The sequence below is a fragment of the Parasteatoda tepidariorum genome, chromosome 4 (assembly GCF_043381705.1).
Source record: "Parasteatoda tepidariorum isolate YZ-2023 chromosome 4, CAS_Ptep_4.0, whole genome shotgun sequence".
Lineage (NCBI taxonomy): Eukaryota > Metazoa > Arthropoda > Arachnida > Araneae > Theridiidae > Parasteatoda > Parasteatoda tepidariorum.
Window position 1 is genome coordinate 72,392,383 of NC_092207.1, and position 15,970 is coordinate 72,408,352.

The following is a 15,970-nucleotide window of genomic DNA, read 5'->3' on the forward strand; positions in this document are numbered from 1 at the left end:
ACTTATTTGCTAAATTATCTCACTGGAATTAGTTTTGATAATTTTGAATAAAAATTCATTTAAATTAATTTCAATATTTCACTTGGATGATTTCTGATGAAATTATTTACTCTAACTGGCTTACAATCTCACGTCAGAAATAAAAAAATATTGGGTGTTGATAGATATGCTAATGGATAATGACTTGTTTCAAACATGCAATTACTTTTTAATTATAGAGGGAATAAAAATTTATTAAGGAATTATCATTTTTATCGAATAAAAAAGAGTAATTATTTGTAAATATTTAATGGAGCTAACGTCTATATTAAGATATTCACTATAATTTAAGACCATGAATTTTTACCCTTTCACCTGAAGTTATAGAGTATATTTTGCCCTTGAACTGATTCGTCTAAGAAAAAAAATATCAATGTTTGGGGCGTAAAATATTAATTTCATATCTGAAGGTTTTCCAAACTCGTTTTGAACGATTACGCAGCGAATTAAATATCCCAAGCATGCAATTGGCGAGTTTTCGGCAAGCCTGAAAGGTCGAAAAAATAGATCAGATACATGATTAGCTGTTGAAATAATTAGAGAAATAAAACTTTCATTTTTCATACGTTTTTTTATCACTAATTATCTAGTAGTAAATAGAAAAACCTTTTTTTTAATTTTTGTTTATAAATATTTCATAGATATATGAAATTAAAACTTATCATTAAATTAAACCTTACCATTGAACAAAATGCATAAAATGTATTTTAATAAAATAAATTCAATACTTTTAAGCTTTATGCTATTCTATTATATAGATTATTCTATTTATTCCTGTTTAAGAAATGCAACTAAACGTTATACATACACCTAAACTTTATATTACAAATTGTTTTAGATCATACTAAAGCAATGTTTAGCAATTATTCTCTAATCTAATATTTATTTTTTGATTTAATTTTTTCTTAATATATTTGTGCAGCTACGTTGTTTACAAAAATAATTACTGAATGATTTTTTTTAATTGAATTGAATTTTGGAATCGAACTTTTAATGTATCTTTAATCTAATTTAAAACTCTATTAAAATTTTTAATGTATTCTGAGTCGTAAGAAGTAATAATATTTCTCAATTACAGCCATATAAACGTGTAACATCTTAAAAAAATGTAGGAGGCTATAAAAATTGCGTGACTGGTTTAGTCCAAAAAAATAATAAATTTTATTTTTAATAGCAATTTATTTTTAATTAAACGTGGCCTCAATGTTTAAAAAACTTTTGAATTTGGCAAGACAAAATTGCAAAATCTTTAAATGTATTTTTTTTAATATTTATATCTTAATCCCTAAACGTTATGTGACAAATTTTTATATTTAACTATTGTTAAAAGAAAATTATTGGGTTAATTTTTAAAAATTTGACGTTTAAAATAAATTTATCTTCCAAATCATTTTAGTATAATTGCTAGAATTATATTATAAAACGAAATATTTACTTCAAATAAAGGTTTCCTAGCCTTACTGTTTTTACTATAACGAATATAAGCCATTCTAAAATAACAATGCCGTATTTACAGGACTATATAAGGAACTTTTTATTTTCAGCAGCATTTTATAGCAAATTGGACTTTAAATACTCATTTGAGCTGTTTTTAAGTTACAAATTGTTAAGGACGCAAAACAAGTTGCTAATTTTGCCTTAAAAATGTAAATCTGTCTTTCATGGGAACTATGTTGAGAGTACTTCAAGTAATAAAGCCCATACTATAAAGTATAATTCTCCTCAGTTATTTTAACAGTTTTTTCAGTCTTAATTCATTAACTAAAAATTATTTTACTGATTCAATATTTTTGAAAATGTAATTTTTTTTCTTTAAAGTAAGAGAACTTATCCTTCTCATGCGATATTGATTTAACGAGTTTACTAACAACATGTTTTTAAAATGATACATGTAATCGAATTTTTTTAAACTTTTCATTTTTAAATGAAATTTTTTTTTTAAATGAAAAAAAAAGTTTAAATGGATAAAGAAAAAGTTATCTCAAATTCCCCGTTTCTTAACGTTTCTCAGTAGTAACATATAAAGACAAGTTGTAAATGTTCTTGCGTGTGTTATTTAATGGAAATATTTCTATTTATTGTATGTAATAAATATTCAGTTTTTGGCGGTAATGAAATCACTTTTTTTATTTTTTAAATGAAAATTTAATAGCTTAAGAAACGATATTGAATTTTGTGCAGCTCAAAGCAGAAAATTTGCATTGTTGTTGTTTCTAATCTTACTTGCCAATACCAGCACGCCTGCTTGGAGAACCCAAGCGAATTTAAGGAAGGGAGGGATTTTCCTGCTTTTCAGTGACGCCATCTATAACCAAGAATACGACCACACACACAGCCCGTTTTAAAGGGCGAACCCAATCATACATCCATTCATTCACCCACAACTCGTAATTTTGAACTGAACCAGAGAATGATCAATATCCAATTCAGTACCCCCCCAGGGGTATTGATTTGTTATGGGAACTTGGAGGAACTTTGTGACTCGATATATTTAACGTGCCCCAGTCACCATTTACTACACGGGGAGCTTTCGACCGGCGGGGATCGATCTCACAACCTCTTGGACATGGACCCAACCTCCTTCCAACCAAGCTATCCCGGCCTGAAAATTTGCATAAAATGACATAATTACCTTTAGAATAAACTTTTTTTTATTCCTGAGTCAATTTATGAATATAACTGAATTAAACCTCGGCAAAACTGCAATTTTTCGAAATCCTTGATGCTATGTTTTTAAAAAGCGTTCATTTTCCTTCTTAGTTTACATTATTGTGGTGTTTTATATCTCATTAATTTTCAAAACGTATGAAGACGGAAAAAAACATCATCTTGAAAATTTTAATGCTTAGAAAAAAACGCCCTTGACTACAAGACAGTTTAATTTCACCCAGTTTGTATCATTGTGCTTCAAAGGTTTCTTGCTTAATAATACTCTAAATCGTGAGAAGTTTATTTAAAACTTGTTAATACACTCACGCACAAAGTTATCTATAAAATTCAAGTCATTTCTCAGTTTTTCAAAAACAATTCATCTTCGCGTTTAAAATAAATTATCTAAAATAATAATGATCAAATTTAGTATTTTAAAATGTTAGGAGACTTTAAAAAAAAATTGTGTATTTCTCTCGTGTTACGGAAACAACTTTTTTTTTTAAAAAAATAATTCGACGGAAAAATTTTGAGACGTATCATCGAATTTTTGAAGAACGAGGTATAAAAATTTAGTCGATAGGATATTAGTCAGTTTTAGGATATTTAAACATTTAATCAACGCAGAAAAATTATGAATTTCAACTGATAGATCAATATTATTTGTTTAGCAACTAAAATTGTCAATTTACTTGACAAATTGTAATTTGTCAAGTAAATAATACCCTAATTACTCATAATATTTGCTTGAAAAATCAAGCTCTTTATTCAATGTAAACTTAAAATTTAAATGTCATCTTTTTGTATAAATGGCAAATTTAAAACTGATTACAAAAAGCGTACTTAATAGTTTGCTTGAAAACTCAAGCTAAGAAAATATTCTAAATCGTTTGCTTATTTGCAATAAAAAAAATTGAATCGTTTGCTAAATTTTTCTCATCATATTTTTATAGTTCAGAATAAAATATAGCGTAAAAAGGAGCTTTTAAAAAGGATTCTATGGCAATAGTATAAATATTTTTAAAAATTTGGAAGCATATATCTTTTTATTGAAGCCAACACATGAATAAAAAGTAAACCAATATAAAGTAATTTTTTGCTCTAACATTAATCTTCGTACTCCAACATTAATCTTCGTAATCCAACATCAATCTTTGTAAGCCTACAATAATCTTTGCTTTACGACAAGAAATATTAGTCTCTAATTTAAGGGTAAGATTGCTGTTTTAAACACTTTATATTTTGTAAACTACTTCTAAATAGAAAAAAATTTCACGTTTTTTCCCTGTCTTAAAAACTATCGGTATGGAAAATTTAGCTTGGTTGGTAAGTAACTTTAAATTCTTTCATTGTTAGATATCGTCTGCAACGTTAATTGTGCGTCATTAAAGAAACTGCCAAAATTCTTAAAATGGTAAAAATTATTTCTGTAAATTCCATGAATGTTTAAACATTTATTATCTTCAACAAGCTAACAAATGAATTTAAATTTTTAAAGAAAAACACTTTTTAGTAAAATTAAGCTATTGGTTTTCAAATATTAGTTAATGATTATTTAAACCACGTTTTTTTTTAATTTTGTTATCGAAATTTCGTAGTACAATTAAATTTTTAATGTACCTTGAAATCTCTATTAGATTTTTAATATATTCTAACCTATAAGAAGTTATAATATTCTTCAATTACAGTTATATAAACATGTAATATCTGAAACAATGTAGAATTTTATGGTAATTCCGCGACTGGTGCAATCCATGAAACCATTAAATTGTATTTTTAATGACAATTTATTTTTAATTGAATATGATCTATTTGCATAAGTCTTTAAAAACTTATGTTAAATGTTTTGACATTAATCATATAATATTTATTTTCAGCTCATAAAAATGTGTGAAATATACAAAGCAAGTTTTGATCTCATGATTGAATTTTCACATGCTAGGACTCAACATTAATGTTTAGAAGCCTAACCTTAAATATGGTAATTAATGTGTGTAAACGATATTTTAAGTTACAAGAATCGACACAAAAACCTTTCCCTAAATAAACATGCTTTTTTTCGATGGACTCGAGTTTTTGATCCCTAGTAGCCACAATCATTTTTTAAAAAATAATGGTCCCAATAGTCTGGACAGAAGAGCAGTGGAAAATTTGAACTAGTATTTAATGTAACATTTCACTCCTTGTGTCTTTTTCCATCCCTCTGGAACTAATGTAGCATAGCAAAAAATTTTGCACACAGTTATGAAACTTATTTATCCGGAATTAATCCGGCGCAAAAAATTATTTTGTATGCTTAATGATTATTTCTTATTGTTAGATTTGTTGTTGAAAAAATAAATGTTGTTGAATGGTTGAAAAAATTGAATTGGAAGGTATACAAATTTTTGCACCAATTTAGTCTACACGATTAAAAATGACAAAATCAAAATTTGAATGAAATCGGCCGATTACTTCTTGAGTAAAAAAATTTTTAAAAAAATACAATTTCTTTGAATGGTTGAAATACGGAAAAAAATTGAAATAGCACCTGCCTGAACATTTTGGAACTATATTTTAAAGATAGTGATTACCAACCCCATATTTTGGGATTAAGAATCTAAATCCATCGAAAAAAATATGCTTTATTGAGAAAGTAAGTTTTTAAATCTGACTTTATATTTTAAAGCTAATTAAATGTAATTCATTAACATATTTAAGGTTAGACCATTTAATAATTGAGATTGAGCCCCAATGAGTAAAAATATGATCATTAGATGATCAGTTACTATGAGTTTCACTTTTTTTTCTACTTGGAGCACTGCAAAAATTAAAACATGAAGCTTTGAATTTCTATCATTTGTACAGTAATTTTATGCATGCGGAAAATATAATATTGTTTCTCTTGAATCTTTAGGAGACTGTACATATTTAATATAAATTCTTAAAAGAAAATTATCTGTTGACAAGTAATGCAGAGTAAAATACACTTCGAAATTTTTTCATTTCCATCTCTTAAAAAACTTTAACAAAAAATAAGACTTTTTAAATTTCATTTAAGCTGTTACTTAAGATTTAATTTATTCTTCACCATTCTATACTTTTCAAAAGTTACATAGAAGCAGTTGCGTAGAATGAAATTAAATTTTGCATTCATAAATTTTAAAATGTCAGTTTATAAACTAAATCAACAACATCTTATTCATTTATTTGGTTCTAAAGTGCTTCTTATTGCACAGAAAAAGAAATTTTAGTAAAATTACCTTAAATATATATTAATTACACTTCTAAGGGGGAAAAACATAATTCCGGTTAATAAAACCGAAATACACGGTCTTTAAACCATTTTTTTTTTTTGGTAATTTTACCATTCATGTGGTAACAGTTTCCTCAAAATTCTTAATTTCAAAATTATATCTCCTATTACCATACATTTAGTAAACAATATAAAACTGAAAAGTAGATAGCAAATGGTTTTCATGCCATGCTCTAAGGTATTATGATAAAATTACCATACTTTGCTGAATTTTAATAAATTTTATAAACCCATATTTATTATTAATTTGGCCAAAATCATTACAAAAAGCACATTGGTAAGGCTTTCAGAGCTTTTTTTCCTTTAGAGAAATATAAATTTTAGAGCAATGTAATTAGAAACGTTGTAAATTTTACAATATTCTGGTAGTTTTGAGCATACATTTTTTCGCTGTGTGATCTCAATTGTTAATTTTTCAAGAAAATAATTAAAAAAACGTATTGTCGTAAGAGCTAAGCATATCGCTTCAAAGCATTTAGAAAGAAATTAAAATTTTTAAAAACTAATCAACATATTTGAAATTCAAAAGCGGAATTTTTATTTCAGGCACTTACTTTTTAAGTGAACGAATTGAATTATATCTTATTATCTGAATTATTTTACGAGAAACTGTCAATTATTTTTTTTAAAAAAAGTTACAAAATGATTTTTTTTAATTAAAAACAAAACAAACGTATTTCAACCAACATATAAGTAAACGTAACGTTTACCTGCGAAAATGTTCCTCGCTCACCATTTGCTATGAATTTGATCCTAAAATTACTTCTTAATATAAAACTTTTGTGCTTTAAAAGGAAGCAAAATTACAATAAATGTACCACTGAATAATCATCAACTTATAAATTATAATCATGCCGAAAGATTGTTGTTTCTAACCCCCGAAATAATCTATTTCAATTAGATAAAGCCTATAAGTCCAAAAAACTTCAATAAGTCCAAACAGAGAGGACCTCTTTGAAAACCTCGTCTAAATAACAATTACAAAATTCCATACTCCAAAACGTCCTATAAAATCTACCAAATGCATTTGAATCTAAAGAAATTTGCTTTCCTGCTCTAAGAAATCAAAACTACCAGAATATGGTAAAATATATCATGTTTCTGGCTCTATGAGAACTCCAAAAATCTCGGCTATTTTTAAACCGAAGCGTTTTGGCAGTGATTTTGGTAAATTTAACAATAAAATATGTTTTTAGAATATGTGATAAAATTTAATAAATGATGTAAAATTCTGTAAATTTATCATGATACCTTACAACATGGCATGAAAATCATTTATTTAATTAAAATTACTTTTCAGGTTTGTATTTTTTTTACTAAATATGTGATAATAAAAACTATAATTTTAAAAACCAGAATAAATTTTTGGTAAGACATTAGCATGTGAGTGGAAAAATTACCAGATGAATAGATTAAATACAGCACATTTTGGTTTTATTAGTCATATTTATGGTTTTTTGCCCAAAAATATACAGTATAGTCCTTACTGAATAGTACTATAATACTTCGAGTGTATCTTGTAAATATTTTGTGACGTTTTTAATGTAAAAACTGTAAAAAAATGTAAACTGACACATTTAAAAATTGATTATAACTTCTATGAAAATTGACGTTAATCATCTAAGACTAAACAATTCTAATGTTTTTTTAAATCACAAAAAGTCATAAGAAATAAAATAAATTTAAATTAATTCACTAGAGTAATATGCTTCGACTGTGTTTCTCAAATTACATAAAAAAATCAATATTTTATAAAGGAGTAATTAAAAATATCATATTATAGTAATAATCAGCATTCATTTAAAGTAATGATCAATTGTTTTTAAGATATTCAACTTCATGAGCTATTTCTTTTCCTAAATACATGAGTTTTTAACTTATGTTCTGTTCAATTACATATCAAGCATATGGAAAACTAACCAATAAAAGTTTTATTAAAAGTATATTTTAGGCATGGGCAATGAAATCAATTATAAAATATTAAATTCAATATTTAAAATTCAATAGTAATCGTATGCATTCATATGATCAATATCAAGAATTTTGCTTTTATGAATACATCAACATCAAATTTGTGGAAATTTCATAATTAATTGCATAAATAATAAAATAAAAAAGCGAAAACTAACCAATACATATAATTTTATTTCACCCAATTAATAAATAATTAAGTTCTTAAAATTATAATAATACGCATTCATTTGCACTTTTTCGTTTATAATTAAAAGAATATCAACATGAAAGGACATTGTGAATACAAAGGATGCAAGAACATTGAAATTTTCAAATTGAAGCAATAATCTGTAATTATTTTAAACATTTCATCATAAGAACTATTTTTTTTTATCATTAATTCGATTGAACTCCGTACGAAACAGCGAAAACTGAACAGATTATTATTCAATCAATTAGGAAATTAAATTGATAAAATTATGATAATATGCATTCACTTAAATTTCTTAAACGATATTAAAAAGAAAAATGTTCAAGACAAAAAAGCAATGTAAATTCTCAAATTGAAGTTATTATCTGTGATTTGTTAAAAATTTGAATTTGGGAACAATTTATTCAATTTATTATTAATTATATTATTATATTATAATTTTATCATTTATTTTCTGAAGCTCCTATGCCTTAGAGAATACTGTACACAAACAATTATTAATAAAACCTATTAGTAAATTCATAGCACTATTCGTTCACCTACGTTATCACCATGGAAATAGAAATTACTATTCAAACCAAAAAAATAATTGAAACTCTCAAATTGAAGTTATAACCAGCATTTCAGTTGAAGTAAAAAACTGTCATTTTCAAATATTTAATTTTAATAAAAAATCCTCATTAATTCTATGAAATTTAATATGAATCAGTGAAACCTAAGCAATAAAAATGATTTTTATTCAATAATTTAATAAATTCCTAAATAATATTAATTCCTATTCACTTACTATATTCTGCAATAATAATAAATAGCAAAAACTCTAGCCATAGCAAAAGAGTGATTGAAGTAATAATCAGCACTTAAATGTAATTAAATATTTAACAAAAAATACCCTGCGAATTTTGTAAGCTATTTTAATTTAAGAATTATTCTTTTAAACAAAGATAGTATTCATTGAACTTTATGAAATAAGAGCAACTAATCAATTAGAACAATTTTAAATTTATGTTTTGGAATCTGGAATATAAATCAAATTACAGGGATCTGTCTAGTTTTTTCTGAGAGGTACCTATTTTGTGAAAATTTAGACATAATTTGTGAAAATTAAAAGTTATATTAAAAAATCAACACAAAAATATGGTAAAAATATGGATTTATCGTTTTTACGAGACACAAAAATAAAATTTTAAGAAAAAGTATTTTTCCTGAAGTTGAATTTGTGAAGGTACCGCTAAACGGTAGTAAATTTGACTTGGACAGATCCCTGTTAAAACGAAAAAAAAAAATGTGCATTCACTTACGTTTCTGCTATAGGGAGAAATAGTATTCACACTGAAAAAGCGATCGAAAAACTCAAATTGGAGTAATAATCAGCTTTGTGCACTTGACGAAGTGATCATAATACAGTAGGTCATTCTTCTTCGCGCGAAAAAAGTGAAAGTGATAATCAAGTGATATCAACTTCATTCAAGTGTTCAATTTTCGAATTATTTCCCGAATTTTGCATATGGAAGCAACTAGGAGGAAGTAGCAGACGCGACTGGGGCGGTCAAGGACTAAAGCTACCTGAGGCATCATAAGCAGCTAACCTTCAATGCTCTTGGACCATGGGTCATAAGGATAATTACCATTTTTTTCGCAATTGCAGAAATCCCATTTCAACGATCTTCTGCAGGAAAAAATATTAATCAGTGCCTAAATAGAACAAAAAAAATTTAGTAACATAAACTTTGATATATCTGTTTCAAGGTTAAATTTTTTCTTGGTTAAGACCGTTTCGAGGAGATAAAGTTATGGAAGATCTTCCCAAATCGTGATTAGGATATTTGGTCACTTAATTTCTTTTTCGTCATCAAAAAGTGGCGATATTATTGTGAACAACAGACAATAACAGACACAGCTTCTTCCTCTTTTCCACAACAACTTCTCATTGTTTCCGCTCAAAGGCTTTTCTTGCTTTCATCACAATGAAATAAGCATTCAGGAAGGTATTCTTGAATCGAATGAAATCCTTTGAAAAATTGCAAGAGTTACTTAATTNTTTTTTTTTGGGGGGGGGGTAGTTTGTTAGAGGGTTGCACCCCCTTTTATATTATTCTGTCGGCGCGCTTGATAATAATTACATTTCTAAGGGGGGGGGGACATAATTCTGGTTAATAAAACCGAAATACAAGGTATTTAAACCATTCATTTAGTAATCTTACTATTCATGTGGTAACGGTTTATTGAAAATTCTTAGTTTCAAAATTATGCCTCCTATTACCATAAATTTAGTTAACTATACAAAACTGAAGAGTAGATTGACCTAATGAATAGTTTTTATGCCATGTTCTAAGGTATTATGCTAAAATTATCATACTTTGCGAATTTTTAATACATTTTCTAAATCCATATTTTATTGGTAATTTTGCCAAAATCATTAATTAGAAACGCTGTGAATTTTACCATATTCTGGTAGTTTTGGGCATATATTTTTTCGATGTGTGATCTCAATTGTTAATTTTTAATGAAAATATTGAAAAAGCGTACTATCTTAAGAGCTAAGCATATAGCTTCAGAACATTTAGAAAACTGAGCAACATATTTGAAATTCAAAAGCGTAATTTTTATTTCCATCACTTACTTTTTAATGTGAATGAATTGAATTATATTTTATTTTCTAAATTATTTTTCGAAAAACATTCAATTATTTTTTTTAAAAAAGTACAAAATGATTTTTTAAAATTAAGAACAAAACAAACGCATTTCGTTTATTAGCGAAAATATTTCTAGCTTGCCATTTGCTATGAATTTGATCCTAAAGTTACTTCTTAATATGAAACTTTTGCGCTTAAAAAGGAAGCAAAATTACAATAAATGTACCACTGAATAATCATCAATTTATAAATTATAATCATGACAAAAGATTGTTGTTTCTAACCCCCGAAATAATCTATTTAAATTAGATAAAGCCTATAAGTCCAAAAAATTTCAATAAGTCCAAACAGAGAAGACCTCTTAAAAAACCTCGTCTAAATAACTACCAAATATCAACCAAACTCATCTACCAAATACATTTGAATCTAAAGAAATTTTCTTTCTTGCACTAAGAAATCAAAACTATAAGAATATGGTAAACTTTACCATGTTTCTGAATCTATGAGAACATCAAAAATCTCGGCTATTTTTAAACCGAAGCGTTTTGACAATGATTTTGGTAAAATTAACAATAAAATATGTATTTAGAATCTGTGATAAAATTTAATAAATGAGGTAAAATTCTGTAAATTTATCATGATACCCTACAACATGGCATGAATTCAATTCAATTAAAATTACTTTTCAGGTTTGTATTTTTGTACTAAATGTGTGATAATAAGAACTGTAATTGTGAAAACCAGAATTTTTGGTAAGCCTTTAGCATGTGAATGGAAAAATTACCAGATGAATGGTTTAAATACCGTATATTTTGGTTTTATTAGCCAAAATTATGTTGCTGTTTTTTGCCCAGAAATATACAGTATAGCCCATACTGAATAGTACTGTAATATTACGAGAATTTTTTCGGGTGTGTCTTGAAAATATTTTGCGACGTTTTTAATGTAAAAACTGTAAAAAAAAATGTAAACTAACGCATTTAAAAATTGATTATAACTTCTATGAAAATTGACGTTAATCATCTAAGACTAAGCAATTCTAATATTTTTATCACAAACAGTCAAAAGAAATTAAATAAATTTAAGTTAATTCACAATAGTATTATGCTTTCTATTGTGTTTCTCAAATTACATAAAAAAATCAATACTTTATAAAGGAGTAATTAAAAATATCATATTATAATAATAATCAGCATTCATTTAAAGTAATGATAAATTGTTTTTAAGATATTCAACTTCATGATCTATTTCTTTTCCTAACTACATGAGTTTTTAACTTATATTCTGTTCAATTACATACCAAGCATATAGAAAACTAACCAATAAAAGTTTTATCAAAATTATATTTTAGGCATAGGCAATGAAATCAATTAAAATATTAAATTCAATATTTAAAATTCAATAGTAATCGTATGCATTCATATGATCAATATCAAGAATTATTGCTTTTATGAATACATCAACATCAAATTTGTGGAAATTTTATAATTAATTGCATAAATAATAAAATAAAAAAGCAAAAACTAAACAATACATATAATTTTATTTCACCCAATTAATAAGTAATTAAGTTCTTAAAATTATAATAATATGCATTCGTTTATAATTAAAAGAATATCAACATGAAAGGACATTGGATGTAAACACAAAGGATAAAAGAACATTGAAATTTTCAAATTAAAGCAATAATCTGTAATTATTTTAACCATTTCATCATAAGAACTATTCTTTTTATCATAAATTCGATAGAACTCCGTATGAACTAGCGAAAAGTGAACAATAAAAGTAGTTATTATTCAATCAATTAGGAAATTAAATTGATACAATTATGATAATATGCATTCACTTAAATTTTCTAAACGATATAAAAAAGAAAAGTGTTCGAAGCGATGTAAATTCTCAAATTAAAGTTATTATCCGTAATTTTTTAAAAATTTGAATTTGGGAACAATTTATTATTAATTATATTATTATATTATAATTTTATCATTTATTTCCTGAAACTCCTATGCTTCAGAGGAAACTTAATACACAAACAATTATTAGCGAAACCTATTAGTAAATTCATAGCACTATTTATCCACCTACGTTATCACAATGGGAATAGAAATCACTATTTAAGCCCAAAAAGTAATTGAAACTCTCAAATTGAAGTTATAACCAGCATTTCAGTTGAAATAAAAGACTGTCATTTTCAAATACTTAATTTTAATAAAAAAATTTATCATTAATTCTATGAAATTTAATATGAATCAGTGAAACCTAAGCAATAAAATGATTATTATTCAATCAGTTAATAAATTTCTAAATAATATTAATACCTATTCATTTACTATATTCTGCAATAATAATAAACAGCAAACTCTAGCCATAGCAAAAGAGTGATTAAAGTAGTAATCAGCATTTAAATGGAGTTAAATATGTAACAAAAATACCCTGCGAATTTTGCAAGCTATTTTATTTCAAGAATTATTCTTTTAAACAAAGATAGTATTCGTTGAACTTTATGAAATAAAAACAACTAATCAATTAGAACAATTTTAAATTTATGTTTTGGAATCTGGAATATAAATCAAATCACAGGGGTCTGTCTAGTTTTTTCTGAAAGGTACCTATTTCGTGAAAATTTAGGCATAATTTGTGAAAATTAAAAGTTATATTAAAAAATCAACACAAAAATATGGTAAAAATATGGATTTATCGTTTTTGCGAGACACAAAAATAAAATTTTAAGAAAAAGTATTTTTCCTAAAGTTAAATTTGTGAAGGTACCGCTAAACGGTAGTAAATTTGACTTGGACAGACCCCTGAATTAAAACGAAAAAAAAAATGTGCATTCACTTACGTTTCTGCTATAGGGAGAAATAGTATTCACACTGAAAAAGCGATCGAAAAACTCAAATTGGAGTAATAATCAGCTTTGTGCACTTGACGAAGTGATCATAATACAGTAGGTCATTCTTCTTCGCGCGAAAAAAGTGAAAGTGATAATCAAGTGATATCAACTTCATTCAAGTGTTCAATTTTCGAATTATTTCCCGAATTTTGCATATGGAAGCAACTAGGAGGAAGTAGCAGACGCGACTGGGGCGGTCAAGGACTAAAGCTACCTGAGGCATCATAAGCAGCTAACCTTCAATGCTCTTGGACCATGGGTCATAAGGATAATTACCATTTTTTTCGCAATTGCAGAAATCCCATTTCAACGATCTTCTGCAGGAAAAAAATATTAATCAGTGCCTAAATAGAACAAAAAAAATTTAGTAACATAAACTTTGATATATCTGTTTCAAGGTTAAATTTTTTCTTGGTTAAGACCGTTTCGAGGAGATAAAGTTATGGAAGATCTTCCCAAATCGTGATTAGGATATTTGGTCACTTAATTTCTTTTTCGTCATCAAAAAGTGGCGATATTATTGTGAACAACAGACAATAACAGACACAGCTTCTTCCTCTTTTCCACAACAACTTCTCATTGTTTCCGCTCAAAGGCTTTTCTTGCTTTCATCACAATGAAATAAGCATTCAGGAAGGTATTCTTGAATCGAATGAAATCCTTTGAAAAATTGCAAGAGTTACTTAATTTCTAGTATTTGTTATAAAAATCAGATAGAAAGTGTTATCAAGCTCATTTATCTTTTCTTTTTGTTTTCTTATTTCTAGCTTACTTTAAATATAAATACGGTATTTATGGGGTATTAAAACAGAAAACCTTATTAAGTTTTTACGTTTTTTAATTTTTAGCGCAGCTTTAAATGTAAAGTAAAACCACTTAGGCCTTTTTTCTGAAAGAAATTTATTACAATCGTCATTCAAATCTTTTTTCCTTCCTTAATGCGAAAATTTTGGGGTTTATTACAAAATTTGGATTTGTGAAACATTGAAATCGAAAAGTTTAGCGTTAAAAACATTATTAATTTTATCACCTGCAAAAACATATAATATTCAAATGTGTCTCTGAATAATGAAATTATCTACTGTTTATCCGTTTCTCTAACATTTGTTAATATTTTGCACATATTTTGATTAAAAGAAACACAATGAATTTTTCTCTAAAGAAAAAAATTAATAAAACTATCATTGTTTCCGCTTTTTTTGTGAAGAGTTTCGAGTTTATTTAAAAATTTGGCAAATTTAGCTGATTTTGAGATATCAAAACCAAAAAGTTTCTAAAAACACTGTATTTGAAAAAAAATTTACCAGCGATTTACTCACAGGCGAAAATTATTATATAATAATTAAATTTCTTTTAAGAAGGTATTGCAAAGATATAAATAATGTTTATCATTAATACTAATTTTAAATTTGCTAATTTTTTCGCTTACTTTGATATTAAAAAAAAGCAATTTGAATCCTTTTTTTTCTGGAAACAAATATAATAAAATTGTCATTTAGATTTGTTCCCTTCAATTTAGTTTCGGAAGAGTTTCGTACAAATTTCAAAATTTGCTATTTTAAACTAAAAGTTATCGAAACAAAAAAGTTTGTAAAAACAGTGAGTTTAAAAATTATTGATTTTATTACCTACGAAAGGAATTAAATTTCTCTTTCAAAGGTATCGCTACAGTATTAAACATGTTTCTCAGTAATAAACGGGAAAAAATTGCGGTAAAATTACCGTACTGTATGGTAATGACATTTCTGGTTAGAAAAAAAATATTAATTCAGGTTAAAAAAATAAAAAATACGGTTCTTAAATCATTAATTTGGTAAATTTTTCTATTCATATGGTTTACCAGAAATTCTGGTTTTCAACATAGCATACTTCTCATTACCACACATTTATTAAAAAATACAAAACTGTAATTTAATAAATTTAAATGAATAAATGCTTTTTATGCAGTGCTCTAAGGTATCATGATTAATTTACCAAATTTTATTGTTAATTTTACAAAAATCATTACCAAAGCACTTTTGTAAAAACTACTGAGCTTTTTTAATATTCCCATAGAACCAGAAATACAGCAATAGTTATCATATTCTGGTAGATTTAAACGTCCTTTTTTTAGTGTACAAATTTTATGTTTGTTAATATTTTTCGTTTAGTTTGATTACAAAAATATTTTGAATTTTACTTTTCTAAAAAAAATATAAAATTGACAACAAATTTACTTTTTTTCTTTTTGTGAATAGTTTTGAGCTTATTCAAAAATTTGGTATATTAAACTGATTATGAGGTATCCACCT

General features: G+C 26.0%; 1 protein-coding gene across 1 annotated transcript in view; it reads right to left on the reverse strand.

The window, feature by feature from the left end:
• LOC107441687 (very long chain fatty acid elongase 7) overlaps nucleotides 1-9,693 on the reverse strand; it is a 120,096-nt gene extending 110,403 nt beyond the window's left edge. Inside the window, exon 1 of the mRNA XM_043048016.2 lies at nucleotides 9,449-9,693. The gene's annotated coding sequence lies outside the window, so the exon portion shown is untranslated. The remainder of the gene's footprint in view (nucleotides 1-9,448) is intronic.
• Between the last annotated feature and the right edge of the window lie 6,277 nt (nucleotides 9,694-15,970).